This window comes from Balaenoptera acutorostrata, chromosome 15, assembly GCF_949987535.1.
Source record: "Balaenoptera acutorostrata chromosome 15, mBalAcu1.1, whole genome shotgun sequence".
Classification (NCBI taxonomy): domain Eukaryota; kingdom Metazoa; phylum Chordata; class Mammalia; order Artiodactyla; family Balaenopteridae; genus Balaenoptera; species Balaenoptera acutorostrata.
In genome coordinates, this window is record NC_080078.1 from 12,258,211 (window position 1) to 12,278,256 (window position 20,046).

General features: G+C 39.8%; 1 protein-coding gene across 4 annotated transcripts in view; it reads left to right on the forward strand.

Moving 5' to 3' along the window:
- Window positions 1-20,046, forward strand: part of AUTS2 (activator of transcription and developmental regulator AUTS2) — a 1,113,272-nt gene that overhangs the window by 67,862 nt on the left and 1,025,364 nt on the right. The window lies entirely within an intron of this gene.

The following is a 20,046-nucleotide window of genomic DNA, read 5'->3' on the forward strand; positions in this document are numbered from 1 at the left end:
CTTTTGCACATTCTAGGAAATTCCAAACTTCATTCAGTAACCAACTTTAGATATCCCAAGTCCCTGGTGGTCAAGTACTATTACTCTTCTGCTTGGTGAGTACTGTTTTGCATCTACTTCCAACAGGTTTTTCTTTGGTTCGAAACGGTCTTGAGGGCCATGGTACATCTGTACTGGAGACGTGCATAGTCACTTCACCATATTCCCCATGAAAAGGGAAACAATAAGAGGAGTCAAGCATATGGTTTTCCTGCCCTGTAAGATCTGAAATTCTTGCTGTTAAGACAGTACAGCAAGAAAGAAATGCCCAAAGCAGGACTTTTCAGGAGTACCAAAAGTAGGAATAGGAAGATAGTTGGGGTCTTACTACTTTCATTCTACCTCTTTTCTCCATTTCATTACCTTTATGATGTGTTCTCTGCTCCCCTGAGTCTCATTTCCAGTCCAGTAGCAGTAATTACTGTTGAGGTAAACCTCCCAGCTATGAGGCCAGCTATCAGAGATGTCTGCAGCCTGCCTTCCACCTCTACTCCTCCATAAAAACTAGGCTTGTACTGCTCTTCATCAGCTATATGGCTACACTTCTCTCATTTGTTTTTCTGATGCAGCAACAGTCTTCCAAAAATACCACCAAGGCTAATAATCCTTTTGCTGTTCAATACATCTTTTGTCTGAGGCTTAATTACTGTTGCAGTTGATGGCATGCCAGCTGATGGCAAGCAACAAATGAATGTTTAAGTAGTGTGTAATTCAACAGATGTGCCAATCCAGGTGATTTTCCCAATAGCAGCCACACAGTGAGTGGAAGGAGAGCAGTAACTGAGTGTACAGTGGGTTGTTCCAGATAGTCTCTGTTTTGGCTAGCTCATTCTTGGTGATTATAGATTGATGTATTTTGCCTCTATTCAGTTTTTGTGGCTCTATTTTGCTACTTTTTTTGATAGATGTAGGCAGTGTGGCTTCCACTTGGGGATGTTTAAATTTCAAATCATGAAGAAAGTTATGATGATAGTACAGCTTTAGTAATTTCCAGTGATCATCACCAAATAGTATTTTCTGGGAGTCCCAGGTGTATAAGACTCATCTTCTAAGTGCACAGCTAGTATACCACACCCTCTATCAAAGCATAGTGATTGTGACTGGCCCACTTTTAACATTACTCAAGGAATGAAGGGAACTGCCTATCCACTATTACTACACAGTACTTAAAATATACAATCCGATACATCTTAGCACACAGCAGTCTTTGTGAAGATACCTTGTCAATCAAGATAAGTAAATATCTTCTCTCTTTTCCATGAACCCAGCAGCCAATTTGCTTATATTATAGTTCCTTGTAAAACTGTTGTTAAATTACTTTGTGGCTGGTTATGTCACTTGGCTAGAAAAATGGTATTGGAATCGTCAGCTTTAGTCCTATGCTGCCCATCTTTTGTAACTTATGGTCAGCCATATGTTTAGACCAGATGAGGTAGGACGTATGATTGGATACAAGTACATTCTTGGAAAATATATCAAAATCGTATTCTAGTTAAAGTGTGAATTAGGTTTTTCCCCCCACATATCTTCATACCCAGAGCAAGAACCTGCCATTTTTTCCCCTGATCATACTAATAATAATAGTTTCTTGGTAGTAATGATTAACATAAAAGGAGAGTGCGGGGCGGGGGGGGGGAGGGTAAAGGAGATTTGATCATCGAAGGACACATAAAGGGCCTTTAACGGACTGTAATGTTTTACTTAACCGTGACTGTAGTTACAAGAGTGTTCATGTTATTATTATTTTAGAAAACATACATGTTTTATGTGCTTTTTTTGTATGTGTAATATGTTTCACTATGTATGTATATCTACTGGATAAAAAATGTGGAAAATACCCCAAAAGCACAAAGAAAAGTGTTTTCTTTAATCCTTCACCAAGAGATAATCCCTTTTCTTTTTTGACATATATCTTTCCAGTATTTTGGGGACAAATATATGTTAAAATATTCTGTCCACTCTCATGGCTTCAGATTTTAGTAGAAGTATATACACGTATGTGTGTATATGTATGTATATAAGCCTGACTTTTTGATTTATTATATTATAATATTTTGGCATGAGGTTTCTGGAATTCTGTAGAATTAGTATTAATAGCTATATAGACTGCCATTGTTTGGATATATCATAGTTTAGTTACCCAATCCTCTATTATTGACATTTAGGTTATTTCTGATACTTAAATCGTAGAAATAACATGTGTTTATGTTGTAGGTATTTGAAATTAAAGAGGCTAAATTGGACTCTTATTTAGTATGTAGACATTTCATAAAAGGTAAATTTTATTAGATGAGATGACTCTGGCTTCAAAAGCTGCTTGAAAGCTGGTTTTTTTTCCCTTTAAGGAAAATTGAAAAAAAATTCAGTTTTTTCCTTTTATGAAGTAGGTGTGTATGGTGTGTTGTGTGTAAGTTGAAATGGCTCCAACATCTTTACACTCTTTTGTGGGCTGGGCAGTTATTTTATTAATTCACTTACTGAATAGTTATTGAATACCATCGGTATGCCAGATGCTTTGTGCAGCTCTGTGGATGTAGAGATGGAGACCTGGTTTCTGCTTTCACAGTCAGGTGACATAATGAACAATAGGGCTTGGGTGTTGTCAGCCCACAGACTCTTGAGTTTATGGATCTGAACATTTCTACTTGGATGACTTTGCTGTGATCTGTACTATTAAACGGTGACTTAGGAGCTTATATACCAGCAAGGCTGCTACTTTATCCTCCTTGCCTAAACCCTTCATCCCTAAACTGTATGTTGTTCTTTCAGGTTGAACCCTGGAATTCAGACCTGAATAGGGCAGAATTGGAAATGACCTTTTCATTCACAGCATGAGTGTGACTGAGGATGGGCTATGCAGTAACTCCTCTTTGGTATTACTAAGGCTTTTCCAGCTCTAAAATTCTGTGATTTTCTGATGGTTGGGCCTCTGGAGCTCCGAACACTGAATCTTTTCTCAAATGTTAAATTTGTTGTAGAAGGAAACAAAAATTAGATACCTCCTTTTTGAGATACCAGCTGAATTTTGGAGTACAAATACTGACTCAAGAATGAAAGAAAGGAGAAGAGTACATTTGCCCATCTCAGGAAATCAGACGGGAATTGAGAGTATGCCTGTGTTCATCTTCTGTAAACAAAACCAGTAATGGAATGATAATTTTTTTTTCCCTTCCTACCTCATCCTTCCAAAATAAAAAACAAACCCATAGTTTTAGGGTTTCTACTTGGAGAGACATATCTGTGGCTTGAGGCTTCAAGTTAGGAATATGATGGCACAGAAGAACCTGTGGGGCCCCAGAAACATCTGGAATCATTCATGATCGGACCAAAATAAAATAAAATTTATTTTTTAGGTAATATATTGGGTCCTGGAAGTATGGTGGCTGTAAATTCTTTAGCTAGGAAAATATAAAAGGAAAAGTTTGTGGACGGGTGTGTTCTCCCTCTGTTAAACTCTAGAGCATAATTAATTAAGCAGTGTGGCTGTACATTTCTTACTTGTTTTACTTGTACCATCTTCTGCATGTGTCCCAGCACTCATTAGCCTTGGAAAAATCACTTAAGAAATCTGTTTTCTTCACCTGTAGAATGGGGTACTAACACTTGCCCAGCCTATTTTGTAACGTGGTTAAAATGATCAAGTAAGAAAGCATATATGAAAGTGCTCACTATAAGTTGATACTTAGGTATCAAAAAAAAGAATGAATGGGAGTAGCACAGAATGCTTAGCTCTTTGGCCACTGTGTGTGTATGTTGATCTCTGCCACTTGGATTTGGCAGCCTACTATGCAAGTGTGTAAGTTTGAGATTGATCTCAGGGTTTTGGTTGATGATGATGAATAATATGGCCATGAATAGATAAAGTTCTGAAGATGTCCTTTAGGATAACTAGATTTGTCCCCCTCCCTGAAGGTTGCTGGTCAGTTGGGTGGAGCATCAGTTTGTGTAGGGAATACTAGTTATTAAGATATTTTGTTCTATTTTATTTAACTTTTGGTGTCATTCAGAAAAAGCTTTGAGCTGGCTTACCAAAACATGTACAGTTCACCAGGATTAAAATAAGATAAGGATATTGGGGCAAAGAGAAAACACATGTAGAGAAAATACAATAAAACCATGTTAAGGCTAATGGGCAGATTCACACAGGATAGGGTAGGGTCTTACGCAATAGGTAGAGGCGGCTTCCCAGGGAGCAGAACAAAGAGGAAAACATTTTGCAACTTTATCAAGAAATCTCCTCAGTGGAGAGGATGAGGGCATGAACTCTGCCCTTCTAAATGCACAGTAGTGATTTGTGAAACAATTGTTTTTATTCTCTTTCTCAGTGCATATTAATAACACAGTGACAAAGCATGATTCAGGGAAAGAGTAACCATAAGGGTCAAGATCATGAATTCCATGTAGGAGGCTCTGAAGGGCTGGCTTGAGCCAAGGAAAACATTTAGAACATGTCAAGGAGTAGATGAGCTGCTCGTCCTCAGGCAGTCCTCCACAAATATTCTTTATCCCAGCTGGGAGCTGGCATCACTCTCTGAATGGTTTCCAGTGATGTTGTGGCACACTTCATTGGCCAGGATCCCAGAGACCCAGGGATGGAGATGCCTGTCTTGTCTTGAGAGTTAAGTGTCTTCATAAGCTGTTGGCATTTCCTTCTTTTTCTCGTTTCCGGCATGTCTGTTGTAAGGATCAGACATGTGAATTGAAGTAGTTCATTGCTGGAAAAGGCAGCTAAATGCCAGTTGTGATTTTGGGGCTCTGGCTATGCTGCGAACCACTGGAAATTTGTGGATTGTCAATAACTCATTTTATTTTAGCCATTGGGTGACCATTCAGTGGCTGTTAATTCCATTTATAGCTCATGGTGACTGAATTCAAACCCATCATGTTTCTAGAGTTTGTTCCTGGAATCAAATCATTGGTAAATGCTTTCATTAGAGAATTCAGCTTGAACCCTTTGCCTGTTTTTCTGTTTCCCTGTTGTTACTAGCTCTAGATACTCCGAAAGAAAAAGGAAAAAAAAAATCCTCAGAAGGACTATGTGTTTTTAGAAACAGGGATTGTATTCTGTGCTTTACTGGGACACAGAAGGAGACTGTCTGGTTAAGACAAGAGATTGTGGCACTAAAAAAGGAAATTGGCAGGCCTGTCCTTGGTACTTTTAGTAAGAAAAGAAAGGGAAAGACAGGCTGGCTGGGGATTATATTAAAGGAAGCCCTAATCCTCACCTGACCCTACATTCCCTGAACCTAGAAGGGTAGTGTTCCTACATAGCAGTCATTTTGGGGAGCTAAAGACCGATTTGTTCGGCTTTCTGCCTTGTGTATTTAGGGTCTTAATGAAGAGATGGAAGCCTCTTAAGGCACAATCATGGCTGTTCTGGCATATTGCTTTCTTCACTTTGCCAGAGCCAGCCCCATCAATATCCATCGCCAAGTTTGTGTCCATATATGTTGCTTGTGACAAGAGGAAAGATTCTCATTAAGAATTTGGCCCTATTGGTGGGAATGTAAATTGATACAGCCACTATAGAGAACAGTATGGAGGTTCCTTAAAAAACTAAAAATAGAACTACCATATGACCCAGCAATCCAACTACTGGGCATATACCCTGAGAAAACCATAATTCAAAAAGAGTCATGTACCACAATGTTCATTGCAGCCCTATTTACAATAGCCAGGATATGGAAGCAACCTAAGTGCCCATCGACAGATGAATGGATAAAGAAGATGTGGCACATATATACAATGGAATATTACTCCACCATAAAAAGGAACGAAATTGAGTTATTTGTAGTGAGGTGGATGGACCTAGAGTCTGTCATACAGAGTGAAGTAAGTCAGAAAGAGAAAAACAAATACCGTATGCTAATACATATATATGGAATCTAAAAAAAAAAAGGTTCTGAAGAACTTAGGGGCAGGACAGGAATAAGGACGCAGACATAGAGAATGGACTTGAGGACACGGGGAGGGGGAAGGGTAAACTGGGACTAAGTGAGAGAGTAGCATTGACTATACACTACCAAATATAAAATAGATAGCTAGTGGGAAGCAGCCGCATAGCACAGGGAGATCAGCTCAGTGCTTTGTGACCACCTAGAGGGGTGAGATAGGGAAGGTGGGAGGGAGACCCAAGAGGGAGGGGATATGGGGATATATGTATATGTATAGCTGATTCACTTTGTTATACAGGAGAAACTAACACAACATTGTAAAGCAATTATATTCCAATAAAGATGTTTAAAAAAGAAAAAAAGAATTTGGCCCTAAAATTGGTCAGAATAAGGCTATGTTTGTATTTCTGTCCATAGCCTGCCTTCCTTATAGGTAGAAAGTCCTTTTTATAACTATAGGGTAACTGCGCCAGCTAATACGTTAACTGCGGTTTGATGTGGGTTAGTTACTCCAGAAGTCACATCAACTATTTGACATCAGTTTATATTCCAGCATGTGCTCCTCAGGCAAAAAGGGGGTTGATAATGGACTGTTAATGCCAAGAATGAGAATCTGATTTCAAAAACCTAGAAACCAGAAATAAGAAGGGTTTAGTGGTTTTGTTTTGTTTAGAGCATACTTTTTCTTCATAGATGCTTTAAGTACAAAGTAGTTCATATTTTTCCTAAATATGAAATGTTTTCAACATATTGCAAATACGTAATTTATACATTTACCATCAGAGCAAAATAGGACCAGGAAATCGTACTCCTATTTTGTAAATAGAGAATCAAAGGCATACTTGGAGAGTGGCAGTGGTCATCCATTTGTGTGTTGGACATGGCTGAGAAGAGAACCATTTTAATCAGCTCGTTTTTATTTATTGAGTAAAAGGAACCAAGTAACAGTGGAGGGCATAATGGAGTCAGGTATTCAGCTGTGTGGTGAGGGTGAGAGCTGTTTTATCTCAGTTCCTCTGGTGTGGCCCCCTTGCTTTGATGACAGGTCAGTTGGCTAGAGAAAGAATAGTTGAGCTGAATGCTCTGTTGAGGCTGAGAGGGACAAGAATGGGCATCAGGACAGAGGATGTCTGTGGGGACAGACGCTGATGGTTGTGCACAACGTCCTATACATTTGGGCTCCCACATATTTTAGTTGGTTGCATTTGTTATTATGTTAGTCTTGGTGTCTTTAACCCTGTGAGTGACAGTTGACAATGGTGCAGGTCTTTGATAGAGGAGAAACTGATCTGACCAGTTCTCTTTTCTTGATAATGCTTTCACATTTGCAACAAGATAGAGGAAGAGAGGCCTTGCTTCTCTATTCTGGGAACCTTACCAAATCTAATAAGGAGTCCCTGGTAGCAGTAACCCCTTTTAAGTAGCCCAAGTGTGAGACTCTGATCTTTTTTGTGTATGTGGCCTAGTTCCTGGATGAGAAGCCAGCTCTGATGTTAGGACTTTATAGAATCGCATAAAACTTAAGTTCTGATGTTTGTTTTTAGTGTTCCTTTTTTTAAAAATTAAAGAAAAAAAATGTGAAAGGAAACATTCTAACCATGTACTATATTCTGCCTATGGGACCAGTGAAACTTACTAAGACTTTTAACAGATTGACATAGACACTTAATTCTCTCTAGGACTCTGTCTTTCTCTTTCAAACAGAATCCTGTACTTTGATCATTTCGCAGGGTGGTTTTTTTGTTGCGTTTTGACTCTTGAATCCACAGCCATATGATGAGTATATTTGTATGTGCATATATTCACATCTCAGGACTGGCATCATCTTGGCGGATTTTTAAGAAAGTTTGAGGACTAAATTTTTATAGTTTTTATTTTATGCTTTTGCAGACCTTGGGGGAAGGTGTGAGGTGGAGGTGGATAGGAAGACTGAAAGGGAGGCTAAAACCTGCATACCTAAAGTTGAGTCAGCAACTCCTGAACCTACGGTTGCAGGGCTCAGAAACAGCTCCAGTTATTTTGAAGGATACCATATCATTCTAAAAATAAGAAATTTGCAGCCACATCAATGAGTAACATACTCTGCAGCGTTTTAGAAGGGAAGTGAGGCACAGGGAAATCAAAGAAACCCGTTATACACCCTTAAGTATAGCCCTGGGATTACCCAGGGTGGCTTTCATAGAAATTGAAACCCACATCCTGGGATGTTAGCAACCCTGGACAAACTCTTTCGCTCCCCTTCCTTGAGATTATTTTCCTCTAATTCTTTATGCATTTAGAGAATTGCTGAGGAAAGTCCACGTTCTTCCTTTTTGAAAATGCAGATGTTTTTAGAAATGACCACACTCTAAACTGAGTTCTGAGCCTTCTCTTGTAATTTTTCAGGCTGTGGTCTGGGTGAAGATAGAAAGATGGAGGTCTCATACCAGAATTTGGTTGAAGTCAGCTACGTCAGGGTATCTTGACTAACATAAGTCTTACAGTCCAAGTATTAGATTGGTAAGACCCTTTTGTGTCCCTGTAGCCACCAACCCATTTTGGGAGGAAAACCTGAAAATAAAGAAGGACTTATTTCATTATTCTGTAAGAATCTCATTTCTCTTTTTTTTTTTTTAATTTTATTTATTTATTTATTTATTATTTTTGGCTGTGTTGGGTCTTCGTTTCTGTGCGAGGGCTTTCTCTAGTTGCGGCAAGCGGGGGCCACTCTTCATCGCGGTGCGCGGGCCTCTCATTATCGCGGCCTCTCTTGTTGCGGAGCACAGGCTCCAGACGCGCAGGCTCAGTGGTTGTGGCTCACAGGCCTAGTTGCTCCGCGGCATGTGGGATCTTCCCAGACCAGGGCTCGAACCCGTGTCCCCTGCATTAGCAGGCAGATTCTCAACCACTGCGCCACCAGGGAAGCCCTCATTTCTCTTTTTAATTAATTTTTTTTTTTTTTTACTAAACAAGCTTTCTTTTTTTTTTTTTTTAAATCTAAGTTCTTATTCACTCCTGAAACACTGTTTTCCTAGTATGCTTTGTATATAGCAGCAGATTTTCACTTGGTATGAAAAGTAAGTCCATTGGTTTTCACGTGTAGATGCTTTTCAAGAACACACAACTTCTCACCATCCTTTTTAACAATAAAAAATCACATTGGCAGTTTTGGTGCCTGTTTATGGAGATTCCTTGAGAATTATCAACAGACAGAAAATTCCCCTAGGCAGATAGAAAATGTGGTCTACTTGGACATCTTATTAAGTGGAGCTTTTTGCATATAAGGGCTTCTGAAGATGTTTAGGCTGTCAGAGCTGGAAGAGTTTAGAGGGCCTGAAGACCACTCTTTCTTTATAAATAAGGAGAGCCCAAAGCCCAGAGAAGTGAGTTGCCTGAGGTTGAGAGTTAGTTAGTGGCCCCCACTGGTCTCCGAGCTGCTCATCACACTACGTTGACTAACAGTGATAACCGGTACATCCAACAAAGAATATAACGCCCAAGTTTTTTAGTCTTCTGAATCTTCAAAAGAAAGCTAAATTGTATTATTAAAGTTCACGCTAAGTGTCTTTTATTACATTATGATTGTTTGAAAATTGTGTACTGTTGTAAAACCAGACTGCTTAACTAGAAAACCCAGCATTAACCTAGCCTTTACCAAGTAGTAGTGAATATATTGCTGTATATAGAGGTAGAAAGAGAAGGTTGTCTGTTTGAAGAGTCAAGAGAAAAGATGGTATCTTGTCCTCAGCAAGAGGCCCCACATGGATGAAAGGAGAAATTGAGACTAGTTACTGTGGTTAAGGAAATGGTAATGCTCAGATGCTGATCTAATCGAGTTTTGAGTTTTGTTTGCAAAACCACCAATTTTTATTTTGGTGCTTTTCAGATATTCTTACAGCCTTCCTGGGGAGATTTATTTTTTGGAGACATTGCTCACATTGTTTACTCCTCTAGGTTAAGTGTACTAGGCCATCTGTTGTTAATTTTATAGTTGTATTAAATTCCATTCTTTGCCTGGCTTGTAAGCACCAAAAGCAAACTTAGACAGAAGCAGAATCATTTGCAAGTCATGTAGCTTTGTGCTGAATGGTGGTTTTTATAAGTGCAGTTTTCAAATGGGCTGAGATTCTATGCTGAGTTTGGGGACAAGTAATTTAAACCTGGGGATCTTTGCCAGTTCTCTGGGAGAGCTCTCTCGGAGACGCTGGGCAGTTGTTATTCCAAAGCAAGCTCTTGGGGTAAAGCTGGCAGTGATATTGATAAATTGCTTTTAAGATGCCTGGAGCTGAAGGACAATGATTTTGTAGTACTCTTTCAAGTTCTCAGGATGACCTCTGAAATCTGGAACAGCTAATCTGAAAGGCCAATATTCTTTAGGGCAGGCACAGGAAAAGCTTGTCCTCTCCTTGATCCTCGTGCGAGAGTTTCTTGGAGAAGCCAGGCCTATGGGTCTTGGCGGCCTGGCGGAGACATTGAGAGCAGTACTTCTGGCATTTTCAGTCTCCCCTGAGGCTTTAAAGAACGTTTCAAGGAGAACTGAGAATCATCCCTCAGCTGTCAATAGCCTCCTGAATTGGCTTCTAGGTGTTGTACATGGGACCACTGTGTGCAAAAGCACAATTTATATTTTATCTGGATCTCAGCATCAAGTTGCTCTTTTTCCAATAGTTTTATGGTAAGTGGTGGTTTCTCTGATAGGATTTCCATTGCGAGTTGAACAAAAAAAGATGACAAAATGGGGTTATTACCTAACCAAATTGCCTCGTGTACAGACAAGCTGAACTGGTGCTTTGCCTGGAGTTGGCCTGGAGTTTTCAGAAACTCAATTGCTGCCTTTATAAGGCTGTGCCTGGGGTTGTATTTCCAATCTCTCTCAACTTTTGTTCCTGTGGAAGGGAGGAAGTGGAGCTGTGACAGATATATTGCCAGATAGCACACAATAGCATACAAAACGAGAAAGACATGGCGTGAGCCATTCACGGAGACAGATTTACACTCTGTGCTGCCCTCAAGCCATAGATCCATCTATTTCAAAGAAACAACCTGCCCACTGTATTATATTTCAGACAGGGACACAGCTTGGAAGAGGGATGCTGACTCCTTCTGTTTAGTTTTGCCAACAATGCTGCATATTTTGCTGTAGTCAATTACTTTTGTGGGGATGGGAAAGTTTATTTGGCAAAGGAAAGCCTGTCTCTAGATGAGAAGCTGAAGAAGGGAGATAATCAGGGGAAAGTTTTGGCCATGCTGTTGCCTTAGTGAAGTGTATATGTGTAGTTTTGCTGGTTTTTGTTACTATTTGGCCAATGGTATTATCAGGCATTGGGGGTATTACACCTATTCCACAACAAGAAAAACAAAGCTAGAGAGATTGTGATTGACCCAAGGCAAGAGTGTTTGACATTCATGGTTTCTTTTTGGTTCTTTCCATAGGCCTGTTTCCTAGAGATATGGCAGAATTAACATGTGTCAGTTTGTTTCATTAATGTTACATGGTGATAACATTGCATAGTAGTAAATAGCCTGAGTTCTGGAATCTGTCTGCCAGGGTTCACATCCAGGCTCAACCATGCCCTCACTACATGATCCCTGTGCCTCAGTTACCTTACCATTAAAATAGGTATTTCAGGTCTTACCTTATAAGGCAGCTCTGAGAGCTAAATTGAGTCAATACATGTAAGGCATTTAGAACTAAGTATTTTTAATCTTAGCTATTACATTTTTAAAATGTGTGTTGATTTCATGGCAGATATGTGTGCTACCTGGTAGATTGTTCTATAAACATTTCAAATATAAAAAATAACTGCATGCATTAAAATTTACTTTCCAGATTGACAGTTTTAAGGAATGAAAAAATATTTTGGTAATGGTCCAAACTTGGAAGAAATCAGGGAAAGAGAGGACAGTGTGTGTGTAGTTTTACAGCTGTACATGGTGGGCTTGTAAAATATGTACAGTTGACCGTTGAACAACACAGGTTTGAAATGCACGAATCCACTTATACAGGGATTTTTTTCAATAGTAAAGTATACTACAGTGCTACATGATTCAAGGTTGGTTAATTCCACAGATGTAGTACTCTGGATATGGAGGAAGCAAGGATAGGAGGGGCCATGGATACAGAGGGCCAACTGTAAGTTTTACTTGGATTTTCCACTGTATAGGGTTGGGCACCCCTAACCCCTGCGTTGTTCAGTGGTCAGCTGTAATTGTGTATCTTCTGTTGGTAATAATTTATTCTGAGGAGGAGAAGCAAATGTTGATTACACACCTCCTCTCCTGTGAGGTAGATTATTTTTGTTTTTGATTTGATTTATTTTGACTGGATAAGACAGTTGTTTGTCCTCAGTTGAATGAATCTAGAGATATGAGAAAATGTTTTTACTTTTGTGACATGCAAGGACCTTTGAATGAAATCAGTCACCTTTTCTTGAATAAACCATTTTCATTTTTTTTTTTATAAAGCATTCTTTTATTTATTTATTTATTTATTTATTTATTTATTTATTTATTTATTTATTTATGGCTGTGTTGGGTCTTCGTTTCTGTGTGAGGGCTTTCTCTAGTTGCGGCAAGTGGGGGCCACTCTTCATCGCGGTGCGCAGGCCTCTCACTGTCGCGGCCTCTCCCGTTGCGGAGCACAGGCTCCAGACGCGCAGGCTCAGCAATTGTGGCTCACGGGCTTAGTCGCTCCGCGGCATGTGGGATCTTCCCAGACCAGGGCTCGAACCCGTGTCCCCTGTATTGGCAGGCAGATTCCCAACCACTGCGCCACCAGGGAAGCCCCATTTTCATTTTTTTACAACTTGTGTTTTTTTTTTTTTACATAGATATTACATTTTTAAGTCAGATATGTTTTTAGGGTATCGTTGTTTTCTGTCATATTGGAAAAATATAATTGCACGAGTGTGTTATTCTCAGAATGAAGTGGGTTCAGGCATGTTGCCTTACACTAGTAGGAATCCCTTAGTAGTTTTTCTTCAGCAGACATTCATTGATTCAAGTCATTCATTGATTGATTTGTGAATACCTCAGTAGAGTTGTATAGGTAGGGGATTTTCAGAGTTAACTTTTGAGCATTTATAGCATTTTGTCCACATGGCAAATACACTATGTGAGTTCAAATAAAGTCTGGTATGAATTTGCTTACTGCATTAGGTGAATAATTCCAGGCCTGTGTTTTTTTGTTTGTTTGTTTTGTCATCACACTTTTTTTTTTAATTATTAAAGTTTTTCTGTATTGTGGTAAAAAACACATTACATTTATATCTTAAACATTTTTAAGTGTACAGTTCAGTAGTGTTAAGTGTAGTCACATTGTTGTGAAACAGAACTTTTTCATCTTGCTTGTCTGAAACTCTATGCCCATTAAACAATAACTCTCCCTTTCTCCCTTCCCGCAGCCCCCAGTAACCCTCATTCTATTTTCTGTTTTTGTGAATTTGACTACTTTAGATACCCCATCTAAGGTGGAATCATAACAGTATTTGTCTTTTTGTGACTGGCTTATTTCACTTACATAATGTCCTCTAGATTCATCCATGTTGTAGCATGTAACAGGATTTCCTTCCTTCTTAAGGCTAAATAATCTTCCATTTTATTTATATACTACATTTTCTTTATCCATTCATCCTTCTATGGATGTTTGGATTGCTTCCACCTCTTGGCTGTTGTGAATAGTGTGCTGCTGTGAATATGGGTGTGCAAATATCTCGAATCCATGCTTTCAGTTCTTTTGGATGTATGTTCAGAAGTGAGATTGCTGGATCATATGGTGTATCTATTTTTAATTTTTTGAGGAATCTCCATACTGTTTTCTATAGTGGTTGCACCATTTTACAATCTTACCCACGGTACACAAGTATTTGCCAAGTCTGTCTTTTAAATAGTGCTACCCTAACTGACAGAGTGGTTTGTGGAGAACAGGGTAGCTGTGAAAGTTAGGATAGCCGGTTTCAAGCTTGATCAGGTCCTTGGAATCAGCCTCATAAGTACTGGGTAATCATCCTTGTTAAGGTCATACTGCTGGACCAAGGCCTGTAGATTGGCACTGAATTGTGCATGGAATTGGCCTGGGTGTTGGGAGACATGCTGCAGTTGCTGTAAGTGATCTTAGGCAAATCACCTTAGTGCTCTGCTCCCCACTATTATCATCTGTAAAATGAGGGGGTTGCACTTCTCCCTTAATTTACCTGTTCCAGAATCTTATTGGCCATTGTAGAACCCAAGCATCTAGGGAAGATATTATGTACACTTTTTGTAATTATTTGATAGATCAGATTTCTCTTAGCACCAATTTGGGTTCTGTTTTTCTTTGTTAAACATATATTTTTCTTACTCTTTTATTGCCCCAGACACTAAGAGATGTGGAGGGAGACCTTGGCGATTAAGCGTGCCGGCAGCCAGTCAGAATGTCTGCGTGAAAAATCCTTGCTCTTCCATTTACTAGGTGTATGACCTTGGACAATTTAATGAACTACTATGCCTCAGTTACTCCATGTGAAATGGAGATAATACTACCTGTGTCCAGTTCTTGTGAGGTTTAGGCAAATTAATGCATGTAAGGTGCTTTGCATGGTACTAACACATAGTAAGCACTCAATAAGTGTAAAGTCTCATCATCATATAATATCCTAGTTACAATTTGGAAAATGAGTGAGGCCATCTTCCATTAGAACTCCACATTTACACTTCCTGAGGATATTGCTTCCTTACAATGTTTTCTCTGGGGTGGGAAGAGTATACCTATTGTACAGCAGGAGACACTGAATGGCAGAGATTATGCTTTATTTGACGGGGATTAAGACTTCAATTTCATGATTGCAGCCCTTCTTTGCCTGGCATACTGTCTCAGACTTACTGACTGTAAGGCCTCATAAGAATGGGTTTTCACGTTAGAATCTGGTAAGAGCTCTTTCTGTGCTCTTCACCTTTTTTTTTTTTTTTTTTTTTAATACAAACTTCATTTTATAGCTACTTTATTTATTTATTTATTTATTTTTGGCTGTGTTGGGTCTTCGGTTCGTGCGAGGGCTTTCTCTAGTTGCGGCAAGTGGGGGCCACTCTTCATCGCGGTGCGGGGACCGCTCTTCATCGCGGTGCGTGGGCCTTTCACTATCGCGGCCCCTCCCGTTGCGTGGCACAGGCTCCAGACGCGCAGGCTCAGCAATTGTGGCTCACGGGCCCAGCCGCTCCGCGGCATGTGGGATCCTCCCAGACCAGGGCTCGAACCCGTGTCCCCTGCATTAGCAGGCAGACTCTCAACCACTGCGCCACCAGGGAAGCCCCTCTTCACCTTTTTATTAGCAGTCAGCCTTCCAGGCTGACCTGAGGTAGGATCATTTTGGTTTCTCTGCAGACCAAGATCTACCTGCTTGATGCTGACAGTTGGGAAAACATAGGATGTCTGCATCCTTTTAGAAATATAACTTGGTACTAATACTAGCTTCTTTAGTACTAATTTAGTACAGCCACTTCAGAAATCTGATTTACGTACTTAAAACTTGGCCAGTCTATTCAAAGGTGGGTAGATCTTGCATATGTCTGCCTTCTTGTGGGTAGCAGCAGTGCTGCAGTTACTCACCTGTTACAGTTCTGTTAATCAATATAGAGGCAGAGAGGGGAAGACCTATCCAGGAAAAACAAAGCCTCTGCTTGAAGAGTCCCCATCTCGCGTTCAACAGATGAGGGACATGTTGGAACCTCACTAGGTCTCAGTTTCCCCAACTAAAACATAAAGGGTCTGAGCCAGGGGATATTTCAGGGCTTTTCAAGTTACGAGAGTCAGACATCTTGAGATTGGAAAAAGCCCCGTGGGTTCTTATGGCTTAATAGATACCGACTTGGGTCCTTGGACCCTTTAATCAATAGAAATTGGTAAGAGGCCAGATTAGAAATTCAGGCAAGGCTTTAAACTAGGAGTTGTGCTGCAGCACTAGGGAGCGAAAACAAGTAACAGGTACCCTTGCTCACTCCCGAGGCGGGGGGGAGCTGGTTTCTTAAATGGGGTGAGGGTCAGGGTGGATCGGTGGGTTGTGCAGGAGGTGTAGCTTTGGTGGTCTGTCCACCCCCTTGGTGGTGCTGTGTGCAGGGATCATGTGTGGTACCCTGCTTCTGCTCTCTGTACCTCAGAAATGGCAGTTGGTTTGTGGCCTTTTTGTATCTTATTGTTCATAATTGCCCCAACTGGACATGCATGCAGTTATTTTTACTCCCTTATAGTTTCCTTGTATTCTGTTGCTCAAGGAGACTGTTGTCCAGGTGCAAGCACTCTGGTAAAGGGTCCCAGGTCCCAGCCCTATCTCATTATGAAGACACTCTGAGAAGTGTTTTTATTTGTGTGTCTTGGGAAGAAGGAGGCATGGGGAGGTAAATGGGTGGGCATTTGGGGAGAAACTGGAAAAAGGAGAGACCAGGGAGTTCTGATGATCTGAAATGAGCCACCCCTTCTGGAGTGCTTGAGTGGCAGTTGTACCCAGGGACGGTCTCAAGCCCTTCTCTGAAATGGCAGCCCCATCAGACCAAGGGAGTCTTTAATGATGGCTCTGCTGTGGCCCTCAGTAGGGCCAAGGCTTGCTGCCCTGGTTCATAGCTGAGATGGAAGGATTAATGGATCGGTGCCCCTCTTCTGTTTTTTTGCTAGCACTGTCTTCGTACCCTGTTGCCATTTATGTTTTTTGATGAATGATTAATTAGAAAAATAACCATTTGTAAATTGTGAGTGAACTAGACATTTGGCCCTGCCTGTAGGGAAATGGCGCCTCTGAGCCGGGTGTAGCTTGCAGCCAGTACATCAGAGAAGCAGTATTCCCAGACCAGTGATGAATTTACATGAAGTTCCTTTGCAGCATGTTAATGACGGTTACAGCCGAGTAACTAGTGGAAAATAATAGCAAATGGGAAGAGTAAATATTTAATGCCTCTATATCATTTTTAGCTTGCTGTAAAATATGCATTTTGATTTAGGAGGGAAATGAGGGAATCTTGGACATTAAGAGTCAATGTAAGCTTGTCTGAGTTACTTTCTGTTTCCTTTTCTTTCTTTGTACTTAAGTAAATTAAAAAGATAAAGTGAGTTGTTGCTGAGGCAGATTTCACTAGGGAAGTGGTTTTTCTGTAAGTTTTAGGTTACAAGATGCTTCTTTCCTGGCAGTTTGAATCTATATGTCCGGTCAACATCATTGATTAAATGCCTGGTGTGTACAGAGGCCCATACTGTCTTTAAAATACAGCTTTCATCATGTTACTTTCCTGCTTTAAAACTTCAGTGACTCCTCACTGCTTCTAGGCTGAAAGCTGGACTCTATAGCCTAGCTTTTAGTGCCTGTGTGCTGTGACCCCAGCCTGCTTTCCTGCCTTACTCCCTAAGAGAATTCCATGTGGACCCTTTGCTTAATCCAGAGTGCTTGACTCCTTATCTTTGTAACACGCCAGAGGCATTCTCTCACCATTGCACCTCTGCTCAGATCATTCTGGGGCAGAAATGACCTTCTGTTCTTCTGTGCCTATCTAAAGCCTATCCTTCCTCCAAGGCCCAGTTCTAGAAGTTTCTCTGACTTCCCTGACTAGATAGAGAAAAATAGAGAAATAGAGAGAAAAATGAAAGTGGGTCACAATTCTCTGTCCCCTCCAGTTTGCCACCTCTGTACTTTAGCGAATTCAGAATGAGTCCTACTTTCCCCCACTTCCTTCTTGGCCATCTTCTAATTCTAGACAAACAAAGCTATTTGTCCAGGTGGGCAGGTTGTTAACAACAGAAATTTCTGAGGATTAAAATTGAATTTAGTAGGGAAACTGGCCTCAGGGATAGTTCCGTGTTTTCTGAGATCAGAGAGTTTTGATGCGGTTTAGCAAGAGGTTGCACTGCTTTCTTCTGAGGCCACACTGGTAGAAGTAAGGTACCAGAGAAAGGGTCCAGGCCTTATTACTCCGTTGTTAAAACTGTCTTGGAGTGTTGAGTTCAGAGCCAGATAAAATGATAATATTCAGAGAAAATGATCAGGATGGTGAGGCGGGCCTGAAAACATGAAGGCTGGGTGGATAGAAGAGAACAAGGGAGGCTGTGTCCTCTGTTTTCAAATATTCAGAAGGCTGTCTTCAGGAAGAGAGGTAATTAGACTTCACATATGGACCCACGAGTTGAGAACAAAGACTATTGGGGGCTAGGTTATAGGAGGACGGATTTCAGATCAGTATAAGAAATACTTTTCTCATACTGTTGTGAAAAAACGAAATGGAGACAGTAGCTTTCCCAAGTGTGAAGTGATGTGAACATAGGAGACGGTATTCTAATCTTAAAGATATATGGCCTTATAGTGACCGAACCACAGGTACTAGAATGGAAGATTAGAATAGGTCATTTTCTCCTCCAGAGTAAAACCATAGGGTTTTGGAGAAGGATTCAGTAGTGGAAAGAAACAAACCCCGCTGTGTCCAAAACTAGGAACAAATCCTGACATGGATCAAGAAATAATAGGTACTGTTTTCTAAGCTGGTACTGAAATGATGATGAAAACAGTATGAAATCTAGAACTGACAGTTATTAACACTGGATTCAAGGACCTCGAGAGTAGTATTTAAAAAGGAGAAGATCCTTGCAGAATTATCAGGGAGTCATAAGCAGTTTCAACATTAACCTTTATCTCTTTGGAAAATTTTAAAAGATCTATTGTTTTAAAAATAATAATCATAGAAAAGTAAGACCACAAAATTGTCTTGGCACAAGTAATTTGGATTTATAAAGGCTAGTGTTTAATGGGGACAGAGTTTCAGTTCAGGAAGGTGAAAAATTCGGGAGGTGGTAGATGGTGAGAATTGTAGAATAATGTGAATATACTTAGTGCCACTGAACTGTACAGTTAAATATGGTTAAAATAGTATTTTTTATATTATGTGACTTTTACCACAATAAAAAGAATTAAACATTCCCCAGGATACAAATTTTAATGCCTGTGTATATCTTTCTTTATAGAACATCATACCTTTTGTCAGAGTCTCAAAAGTGACTTTGACTCAGAAAACATTAAGAATTACTGATCTGGAGTTGTGGTTCTCAAATTTTTGGATTTAATCCATGTAGGTGGGGCAGAAGTTCCTTACCTCACCTTTACCATCCAGCATCAAGATAAGCAAATATTAGTATGAGCCATATATATATGATTTTATGAGTCATATATATATGATTTTATTTTATAAAGCAGTGTCCCATAAGCTTAAAAAATGTAATTTTGTTGTAGTTTCCTTGGTGGTAGATAGCAAATGATTTAAAGAGTGTAAAAATTACAGATGAAGGTTTATTATACTAGCAATTTTTTGGAAAGTGGGCTTGTTGTATATATATCTGCTTTAGCTGTAGGGGTTTGGATTATTCTTATTTTTAGCCACACCACATATGTATCCTAAGGTCTCATTATTGAAAATTGCAGGACAAAAATATAAACATGTACCACTACACATTGAGATTAACCAGATAATCTTCAACAAGTCAAACTTCTAATGATAAAATTGAACTAAAAGTAACTTAAAACTGAAAGGCAGGAATAGCAGTATTGCAAACTGTGACTGACTCAAGACAGCACTGATGCTACAGTGATAATACATCATCTTTCCCGAGCACTTGAGAATTCTGAGTTCCAGTATTGGTGTGAGTGCCCAGAAGACGCTCTGCAGCATTGTAGGGCAGCCCGAGTTTTTGGTAGACCAAAATTTAAGTTCTTGGTATACTCTGCTAACTTGCTGATTTTAATTAATGCAGATTTTAGGACCCTACCCCCAACACTTATTAGGCAGCTAGCAACTCTTGGTCATATTAAAGATGAGTATCTGTGTAATTGCATATTTACCTTTGAGAACTAAAAAATGATGTATAAATCAGTTACAGATCTCCTGTGGTTACTAGTAGTTACAGGACCCTACTTTAAGGAACACTAGTCTACCAGATTAATTTATGGTTGTAGATAAATGATACCAGACATTTTGAGGGAGGATTAATATCTAGGAGACTATCCAAATAATGGCCTTTTTTTCTCATTTTGTTTAAAAATTAAAAAAAAACAAACACATCAGCCTAAATGCTTCTGATAACCAGATACCCTTTTTTTCTAAATACTCCTTTATTTACCAACTGCCTTACGCC